Below are 9,017 nucleotides of genomic sequence, written 5' to 3'. Positions count from 1 at the left end.
GCACGCACGAAGAGCCGCAGCGAATGAGAAGCCACTGAGGGTCCCACCCACTTCCTCTGGGCGGGGCTAGGCTTTACTAAGTGGAGCCAGTTCCTCCTGCGCCTGCGCGCATGACAGGCAGTGGGGTTTTTTTTTTTGTTTGTTTTTTGTTTTGTTTTGTTTTTTCGGGCTTTAGATAGAGAAAGCAATCAAGGTTCTTGTCTTGGTGCTTGAGATGGGGTCGACTTGCTTTATCTTAGCAGTTAACAGCTTTTCGTAAACTTCGCCACCGGCAACAGGAAGAACTTTGATTTTATTCAGTCCTATGCATAGTGGAGAGATTGGCAGAGAATAAAAAGACAAACCTGTGGCTTAAACTTCCTTAACCTTCCTAGTTTTCCTTGAAAAACGCATACGCCATAGTATTTCTGTGTTTTCTGTCACCCTGCCTCTTAACTTCAGGGGTCATGGGTATCTAATTTTTTAAACGACAGACTAACTATCCCATTCAAGATTCACAAACACCGATAATGGAGTCCAAAGCCTGAATCTCAGATCCCATGGCCCTGCACACTTAAGTAGATATTTGGATAAATTCTATTAAAGAGAGAGAGAGAGAGAACTGCACTGACGTAAGACAGGATGTTTAACAATCTCCAATTAATATCAACAAATAACAAAAAAAAATATTAACAAACTGAATTGCACGACATCCAGAGGATTTGTCCATAAGTTTGGGAATAAATGTCATGAATTAAAGTTGGAGTTAATGTTCAGAAACCAGTTGAGGTAACTCCCATACCAACAGACCCTAAAAGAAGAGCCATTAAGTCACCCTAGAGACACAAAAGAGCTCTTGTGTTTTATACAGTCACTCAGAAAATTAAGGTTAAAATTACACAATGGAGTACTACTCAGCTATTAAAAAGAATGAATTTATGAAATTCCTGGCCAAATGGATGGACCTGGAGGGCATCATCCTGAGTGAGGTAACACATTCACAAAGGAACTCACACAATATGTACTCACTGATAAGTGGATATTAGCCCAAAACCTAAGATACCCAAGATATAAGATACAATTTCCTAAACACATGAAACTCAAGAAAAATGAAGACTGAAGTGTGAACACTATGCCCCTCCTTAGAAGTGGGAGCAAAACACCCTTGGAAGGAGTTACAGAGACAAAGTTTGGAGCTGAGATAAAAGGATGGACCATGTAGACACTACCATATCCGGGGATCCATCCCATAATCAGCTTCCAAATGCTGACACCATTGCATACACTAGCAAGATTATGCTGAAAGGACCCTGATATAGCTGTCTCTTGTCAGAGTATGCCTGGGCCTAGCAAACATAGAAGTGGATGCTCACAGTCGGCTATTGGATGGATCACATGGCCCCCAATGAAGGAGCTAGAGAAAGTACCAAAGAAGCTAAAGGGATCTGCAACCCTATAGGTGGAACAACACTATGAACTAACCAGTACCCCGGAGCTCTTGACTCTAGCTGCATATGCATCAAAAGATGGCCTAGTCGGCCATCACTGGAAAGAGAGGCCCATTGGACACGCAAACTTTATATGCCCCAGTACAGGGGAACGCCAGGGCCATAAAAGGGGAGTGGGTGGGTAGGGGAGAGGGGGTGGGTGGCTATGGGGGACTTTTGGTATAGCATTGCAAATGTAAATGAGCGAAATACCTAATAAAAAATGGAAAAAAAAAAATTACTTCCACGGTAAAGGAAAACGCACCCGAGTAAAAATCTACAGCTCATATCAGATTAGCGAAAATTTGCATCATGTGTCTCTTAATATTTGGAACTTAGCAGTTATTCAGTATATGCTGTGTTTTATAAAAATAAAGAAAGAATATGGTGGATGTGTAGTCAGGTGTGGGGGGAGGGGGTGCCTCCGCGGACCCATGCTGAGGCATCCCTTCCCCCTGAGGGACCAGCCCAGTATAGTATAGAACAGAGTTTATTCAGGGAATGGGGAGAGGAGTTGAGAAAGTAGTAGAGATAGAGAAAGGCAAAGAGATAGTAGAGGAGTAGAGACAGGCTATGAGCAATTGCAGAGAGGTAGGGTGCGGGGAATGGGGAGAGAGGGGGAAGGGGCAAGAGGACAGAGCAAGAAGGCAAGCTAGAGAGCAGGGGCCAAGCAATTCCTTTTATAGTGAGTCAGGCATGCCTGGCTCTTGCCAGTTAACTCTGGGGCGGAGCCTAGACAAAATGCTAACAGTATAAAAGTAAGCATTGATTTCCATCATGCTAATTCCCCATAGTAAAGACCAACTAGCTTTTGGAGTAGATAGAATCAACATTGTGAAGAATCGCCATTTTATGAAAAAATAATGCATAGATTTGATGCAAACCACGTTAAGATACCAACACATTATTCACAGATATTGGTAAAACAAACTGAAATGCGTTTGAAAACACAAAAGAACTAAGATAGCCAAAGGAAACTTAAGCAAGAGAAGTGATGCTGGAGTCTTCACCACATCTGACTTCAAGTTATACGACAGAGACAATTTTAAAAGCAGCATGATACTAGCTCAAAAATAAACATTTGTAAGTTTTAAACCGAAAACAACACATGAGGCGCCTGTTTAACTATGAAAATAGACCTGGCCTCTAGGTTCTCCCAGCATCCCTCATTCCCATCTGTAAAGCATGTGGCTGGCATACCAGAATTCTCCAGCACAGTAGCTCGGCTGTCCTTCCCTATATAATCCAGACATTTTGGCTACCCTTCCTTTTTTGTATATTTGGCCTCCTGAATGCTGGTCCTGGTTCCCCTCTCCTCTCCTTTCCCCTCCTGCTCGCCCCACATGGCTCAGGGGTCTAATGGCTCTGGATGCTCCCAGATGCCTTTACTCTGGCTGTGCTCTCCTACATATCTATCATGAACGTTTTCCTCCAACATACCTAGGAGCAGTCATGACCTTTTTCTTCATAGATCTGAATGGAATATAGAACAGAATGGAAAACCCAAGCATGAAAAATCACAGCTACAAATGTGTTAGTTTTTTTTTTTTTTTTTTTTTTTTTTTTTTAACAAAAGTGTTGGTAATACTCACTGGAGGAAAGCCAGTAGATCACAGGTGGTAAGTTAAGACCAGAAACTGAAAATTCCAGAAGAGAAGGTGAGAAGGGGTATGATGCTAGACAGCATGGTTTCTGAAATGTGGAACCAGAACTTGTGACACAGAGGGAGCCTGGAGACCAGCCCTTGCTTTGGTATGCTAATAGGCATCCATTTGTCACTTCTTCCAGAGATAGTTGTTTGGTATGGGAAAACCAGCCTCACAAGTTTCTGAGGAGTGCCTGTTTTCATCTCACCACCAGAAACCCTCCTATTGTTCAGGTTGATCCAATTTCTGGATATTTGGACTGCCTTTTGGAGTTTGGGGAATTGGAATCTTCTTTGGACCTAATACTGCCCAGGATGTCTTATCACAACAACAAAAAGGAAACTAATATAAAGTCTTTCATTACTTATGTAAAAAGAGAAAAAAGGAAATTATAGAAAACAACAACAAAACCCTAAACCCACAAGTAATATGTTAGAAAGGTCTCAGGATACATGATAAAACTCACAAGTTATAATGTTAACCTTATAATGTTACAATATAGCAGCAAGATGTATACAATGGAAGCATCTATAGTTTTATATAAATAAAATACATAGGGATAAATGTATAGTTAAGGTGAAGAGATATTTAATATCATCAAATTGCTAGGGAAATAAAAATCACACAGAGTCACTATTAAAAACCTACATTGCTACGCTCTCTGGTCGAGTCAACTGGACAAGCTGAGAGGCTTAAAAGTCACTCATGAGGCAAAAGAGTTTCAAGGAAGCTCTCCTCCTGGAGTCTAGCGTTCCCTACCCATACAGTAATTTTTCATTCCCATGTTCCATTCCCGCGTTAGTCTAGTGTATGGATCCACGTGCTCTCTTTCAATATTTTCCTATCATAAGTACCTTTTAAGATTGAATTCTGACATAGCTAAAGCCGTCCGCCAGTGTTCCAACAGTCCTAGTTTGTCCTTATCAAGACCTTGGGCTTGGAATTCGGTACTGCCCCTGGTATTACACTATCTCTTTGAGTAAAAGTTAGGTCACTGCCCTTCACAGGAATTTACCATCACTAAGGAAGAAAGAAGTTTCTGACCGTAGGAGAAACCAGAATAGATATTTAGAATTATAGCTGAGTTACACCTATATACAGGAATTTACAATGGTTTAGGAAGTAGATCCGGCTGTGGTTTTAGAGTATTGCATTATTCATGAGATGGTTAACTAGAATGGAACTCCCTAGTTAGAACCATGACTTGGGTGTGAAAGCCCTTGCCCTAGGAGTGAAAAGTTCTCACACAGGGCTTCTAAGACTATAGCTGACCTTAGATAGGGCTGACTCTGACTCAGTTATTTTATTGCCCAGTTCCTGCCAGTCTTTACATTTTCATTTCCTCTGTTCTGTGTAAGAGTCATTAAGCATCCAGTTACCTCATTTGTACCTTGTGGGTATGTCACCCAACTACCTTGTTGTCTTCTGCATAAAAAGTCTGATGTTCGATTTGAAAAATTACATTCAGATTCCACACAAACTCTCCTGTGTGTGTGTGTCTGTCTGTCATTCATCCACGCTTTGCCCACCCGCGTCGAGAGACCCCGTTCCACGCAGACACAGGGACCCAGAAGGTCTGCGGCACTACATGATGTTTAAAACTGAAAAAAACCTGGCATTACCATGGACTGGTAAGGACTTGAGGTGAGCAGAATTCTCATACATTGTTGAAAGAAACAATTGGTTTGTTACTTTGGAAAACAGCTTAAGCTTAGTATTGTGACATAACTTATAACCTAGTAGCTGTGCCCCCCCAAATACTAAAATGTGAAAAATATGTTCATACATAAAAGAATGTTTTCAATGATTGTAGTTTTATCTATAATTCCCAAACTGAGTATCCTAAATTTCCTCCAACATATGAATAAATGCGCAAACTTCAGTATGTCCTTAATGAAATCCTACTTGGCAGTGAAGAACATTCGAGTAATACACACACTAGTACATTTCACTATTAAGTGAAGACAGCCTGGTGCATGATATTTAATTGTACTGTGAACTGTGAGATTGCATTATTTACTGGAAAAAAACTTGTTTCTAGTTATGGAGTGACTTTGCCTTAGCTCACACCTTTAATTCAAGAATTTTCTGTTTATTATAAAAAAGCAAAACAAAACAAAACATTAAATACAGTGAACCATAGGTCAAGAGACAGAGTAAGCAACCAGGAGTGAACATAGGATAAAACCATAGAGAGTAAAAGAAACTCAGAAGGGATGGATAGAGTGCACGGGAAAGGGAGGAATATTCAGTCTGAGGGGTTTTTGAGACAGGGTGGAGAAGGAGAACTTCCTTTTCTTTTGGGGACTTCGGTTGAGGAAGAAGGTCAATTAGGTGTTTTCTCTGCCTCTCAGAGCTAGCATGCTGGCTCCTGGGTACATATCGGTAAAATCGAGCTTTTGTGATTGGTTGAGATTTTGAGTAGTTTTGTTCAAAACAGCAACAGCCAGAACCAGGAGGTTACATATGATTCCATTCATATAACATGTAAAAACCAAAAGGTTAGAGACAGAAACAAAGCATTTGCTAGCCAGGACTGAATATAGAAAAGGAGTTTACTATGAAAGAACAGAAAAGAATTTAGAGGGAGGGAAAGGAAAACACTGTCCTAGGGATTGACGTGGTTTGTCAATATATATGTGTGCTTGTCAACACACACACAAGTACACTAAAAAAACTGTTTTGGAAAAAAAGGTCATTTTGGGGTACATAATCTTACATCAAATAACTCCCCCAAATGCCTTTTTGTGTACTAGAAATATGATTAGAACATAAAATTATACTTGAAGACAAATGCTTGTATTTTGATTGACAAGCAAGATACAAAAGCAAGATCAAGAACTTCGATGCTATTTAATTAAAAGAAACTTATATGCATAGAATGTGCAATTGAACCACCAAGATGTTATGAGAACCTCTGAAGATCCAAAATTCTCTATTTTCCACAAGATGTTTACTATGATCTTGTATTACAAGCCAGCCTTAAGAGAAATGGAAACTCGGTGGCTGGAAGAACTGGTATTCAATACTGAAAAAGCCCAGGAAGAATTCACTCTTAATATGTGCTTTATACTCTGAGATGAGTATAGTACAGAGTACAGTCTGTAAGGGGGTCTGGTAAGTTTTTACTATTCTAAACACAAACCACAGTCAAGACTACTATTCATCAGTTAGAAGCCAATATGTGATTAAGAAAGAAATATCAGCAAAGTGAAACAAAAGCAATATAGACTTATATGTATGTGTATATGCGTCTGTCTTTATATATAATATGTGTGTACATACACACATATATACATATCTATGTATACACATATATTCAAATATACATATATATTATATATAAAGGGAATTTACTTACAGGCTGTGGTCCAGTTAATCCAACAATGTCTGCCAATGGATAGTCTAAAAATCTAGTACTTGTTCAGTCCATGATGCTAGATGTCTGTATATGCCAGCTGGTCTTCAGTATATCAGAATCCCAAAGAAGTAGGCTCTACTGCCAGTGAAGAATGTATTTTCCAACTATAGAGACAGCAAGCAGAAAAAGCAAGCATGCTTCCTTCTTCTATGTCCTTTATATAGGCTACAAGCAGATGGTGGGACCCAGATCTTTCCACCTCAAAAGAGCCAGATCAAAATGTATCTTTCTACCTCTAAAGATCCAGATTAAGAAAGAGTCTTCCCGTTTCAAATGACTTAATTAATAAAAATCCTCCGAAGCCTCTAGGGTTTAAGTTAATTCCAGCTATAATCAAGTTGACAACCGCGAATAGCCATCACAGGCTTCAAGTAGAGTTTTGGATTCAAGCACTTTGATTCAGAACTGTTACTCAACAATGATTCCACACAGGGGAGGCCACAGAGATCAGATCAGACAGGGTGACACTATGCATCATCACACTGGACCTATTTTTAACTTAATAGTAAGGAGTTGATGGTTTTACTGAAGTAGGACTTTCTATAAACCCATTTCTCATTTCCCAAGGGTGATCACTGAAGCATTGAGGCCCAGGGAGGAGGCTGAAGCTGCTGTCCTTATGCACAAGGGCTGTGTTAGTGGCACGGGGGCAGGGGGGTGGAAGAACAAAGAATGATAACTATAAAGATGAATCAAGGAGAGGAAATGACTGGCAAGTTACTACATTTCTGGAAGTCTACATTAGTTACTTTTCTTCTGCTGTGACAAAGCACCTTGACCAGAAGGGGTTTATAGGAGGGGGAGTTTATTTTAACTTATGGTTTTGGAAAGATAAGCCCTCATCATTTTGGAGAAGCATAGCAATAAGAGTCAAGGGAGATAAGCAAACTATGAGTGGGGTGATATTACTAAATTTCAGTGCTGGTCCTCAGTGATGCACTTCCTCCAGCAAGGCCACACCTTCTAAATTTCCTTGTACAGCAGTACCGACTGCTTACCAAGGATGCAAGTGCTGAGCCTATGGGAGACTTTTCTAATTCCAAGCACCTCAGAGTCAAAACTCTAAAATAAGTCCATTGAGTGGTGCTCCTTCTGAGTATGCTGGGAGATCTTTCTAGTTCCAAGAGAATTTCTTTATCTTCCAAGCCCAGAGCACAATGTCATTCCTCCCTACTTCTTCCTGCCACCAGGTCATGAAGACATTACATAACCTAAGATCAATCTACAGAAAATGTCTCCCCTTAACTATATGTTTAATAGAAGTAGACTGGTCTCTGGGTTCTCCTATTATTCCCCATGCCAAATCTTCAGTGGCTGGGCAGATGGAGGACAAGAACACCATGAAAGATCCACAAAAGTACGATACCATCAGCCACCTCAGATAACACTGAATACTTTCCTGAGTTCCCCCTTTTGGCTTTTAGGCAGGTTGTGTGATTTCCATCACAAATTTGGCTGAAGGAGTGCTAAAATAGCTCAATTGGTAATATGCTTGATGTCCAAGCTTGGGGAACTAATTTCAGTACCCAGAACACATGTAAATGAAGCCAGGCATGATGACACACATTATGTCTTGTATTACCAGAGCTGGGGAAGCAGAAGTAGGTAAATGCCTGTGGTTTACTGATTACCAATCAGGGACGCTTGAACTGACAGGTGCCAGGCTAGTGAGAGACGCTATCCCCCCAGATTAGAGGACCGGGTTCCTGAATACACACACACACACACACACACACACACACACACACACACACACACACACACACACACAAATTACCCTTACATAAAGACATATGTACACACACAATAAAACAAAAACAACTATAAGCAGAACTCTCTACTGACTGTTCACACAGGGACATGCCCCTTGTGTTCCCACCCCCTCACTTTGCTCTCCTTGCTAGAAGCATCCATATCTTCATACACTACAGAGAAGGCAGAAGGACTCTTCTCACTGTGTGGGGAGATAATAACATTGGCATCCAGTTGAGGAACACATTTTAGGCAATATTTGATAAGTCATGAAAAAAAAGATTGTGACCTGATGTGACATCTGCAGTTCAGGAGTTCTACTAGTCTTCTCTCCTATCCCTTCCAACCTTGGCACACCCAATTTGTTGGGAAAAAAAAAAAAGCTCTGTTTCAGGCATGTGTGCTCTTCTGTGGAACAACAAAATGTACCTGCTTGAAGAAAAAGTCATTCTCTAGTTTTGTTCTCATAAAAGTTTAATAGAAGCCAACTAAAGTTTAAGATCTCCCAGAGGACAAATAAAGATATTTCTCAGCAAATGTAGAATCGCAGTTTCCATTGGTGCTAGGGGATTTTACACACAAATGCAATTTTATTTTACATTTAAAAGAGGTAAGTAAATAGACGAATCAATTTTAGCTGCTCTGAAATTTCATACCGGGTCATTAATTTTAAAAGATGGGACTTCAATAACAGTTAAGAGAACAGAGGCCCAAGGGTAAAGACTGAAAATA

This window comes from Mus musculus, chromosome 6 (assembly GCF_000001635.26).
Source record: "Mus musculus strain C57BL/6J chromosome 6, GRCm38.p6 C57BL/6J".
Lineage (NCBI taxonomy): Eukaryota > Metazoa > Chordata > Mammalia > Rodentia > Muridae > Mus > Mus musculus.
This window is presented reverse-complemented; position numbering follows the sequence as displayed.